This window comes from Periophthalmus magnuspinnatus, chromosome 13 (genome assembly GCF_009829125.3).
Source record: "Periophthalmus magnuspinnatus isolate fPerMag1 chromosome 13, fPerMag1.2.pri, whole genome shotgun sequence".
Classification (NCBI taxonomy): Eukaryota; Metazoa; Chordata; class Actinopteri; order Gobiiformes; family Gobiidae; genus Periophthalmus; species Periophthalmus magnuspinnatus.
In genome coordinates, this window is record NC_047138.1 from 13,334,054 (window position 1) to 13,336,245 (window position 2,192).

The window sequence follows — 2,192 nt, forward strand, 5'->3', positions numbered from 1 at the left end:
ACATAAAAAGTAGCGGTAGTAGAATATTATCACAATGTACGCACAAAAATCAGGTCTGAAGTGGTGTCCATGGACTTACATAGAGTGGTGCCATAAAATACCACTAGCCACACAAAATAGAAGTAAATTTCACATGTAATACCAGATCACCTGACTGGATAAGGCTAAGGACTAGCTGCAACAAAACTGAGATGGGAAAGAGAGAGAGCTTTTAGCTGTATTGCTTCACCAAAATGAAATACACTTCAAGGGAAAGCAAAACTGCATATGTTCGTGACACAATCTCAATTTAATAATCTGGTAACTTTATTTACACACCTGCTCCTGTTTTTAATGTTTTATATGAACTTATATACTTATTAGTTTTGTGTGTTTTTCCGTTTATATTTTATTTTAAACAGGGCACCCATGTAAAGGAGCCCCTTAAAGTGCTCTTAATGTGTTCCCCTGTATAAATAAAGATAAAGAAGAAAGAAATATCTATCTTAGGTTTTACATAAAGCACAACATACAAGGGCCTTTAACCCTCTTACTGGCTTGGCTAATGTGCAAACTAAAAACCTGAAAGCCTCTTCTCTTTGAAACTCCACATGTTGACAGAGGAGTTTAAATTAAATCCTGTTTTTATCCTATGAGAATGTGTGAGTCAAATGGTACTGTTTCACTGCAGGAGCTGTCGAGCGGTGTGGTTTAAGAGGGAAAGGGTCAGAGCCTGCACAGTGAGTAGATGAAAAACACTACATGCTTATGGCTCCAGACATGTCCAGACCACCACGAGAGAGCCCAAAACTACAGCAAAACCATGCAATGAAGCCATGTCATCTCTATATGTGCACTTCATACATACGTTGCCATTAGGTGTACATTTGATGGATATAAATTACATTCATTTCCTTAGTTCAGCCTGTTGGAATTATGGGTTTTGGTTCACATATTTCAATTGAGTGATTTAACTTTTTGTTTCCACAGAGACATTAGGCTGTGGTATAAATCTTCCTATTAAATGGCAATATCCCTAATAGTGTCAGGGGCATGGTCACACAGCTGCAGACGACACCACAACAGGAAATTGCACTCAAAGAACCTTACACTGCACAAGTCTGAACCACAGGGAGAAAAAAAACACAAGGTGAATCAAGTGTTAGAGGTGCATTGTGAGATTCTTGCCAGTAATTGCGCTTGAGGCTCAGAAATTAAAATTATCACATACAGCAGTGTCTGAACATTGACACTCTAGTTGTAATCTAATGCCACAACATGAAAAAAAAGAAAAGTTACATAGTACATCTTTAACTGTCCATCAGGGGCAACACGTAGACATTTTTGGTTGGAGCAGCTAAGGGAGAGCTAAGGTCTTCAAATGTAAATTAACATGTTAAGTTAGAGCCTTTTTAGAGACTCCACCACCCTACGAAATTTGCTTTGCTGTTTGAAATGTAGTTTAAATGTAGTTGGCCCCATTTTTTTTATTGAAGTCTAATTTTGAACAGAATGTTTAGTAAAGATTGGATGTGCTATGAAAGTGGGACAAAAATGTTTGGGGGAGCTATGGGGGTGCATTGACCATTATAGGGGAGGGTAGTGCCCCGTCAAGCCCCCCTTTGTGTCGTTATATAAATGTACAAAGTGACTGCATATCTTTGCTGACAATGTTGATTAAGTCCGAGTCATTTATGCCAACCATATGCAGTCAATGTTAAGCAAAAAGAATCATTCATAATGTAATTATGATTTGACACATAGGCTTTTAATCTTGTTTTCTCTGTAGTTGCTGTATCACTTTATCACCAAAATGTAGTCAGTTGTGGTCAATAAATTATTAATGTTTATGTTTTCTAGTGGAGGAACCTGCTTTTCTCCATGGAGATGTCATTGCTTTGCCTGGAAATGTTTCATGGTATATCATTAAACAGATCTAGGTCCCTGATTTCCATGGGGACAAGCAGATCTGACTGTAGAGATAGTTACTGCAGATCTCACTGACAGTTACTTTAAAAACACCTCTAACTGAATATATAGTGTACAGAAGCTTAATGTCCTACTGCAAAACATGAGAGCAAATCAGAAAAGTGACACTACAGCTTTAAATGAAACCATATTAAAATGATTAAGTTTACATTTTACTGTATTTAACCAGGTTACATGGGCGTTTCTTGCTTTCATAATGTGAGATCATGAAACCGACTCAAGCA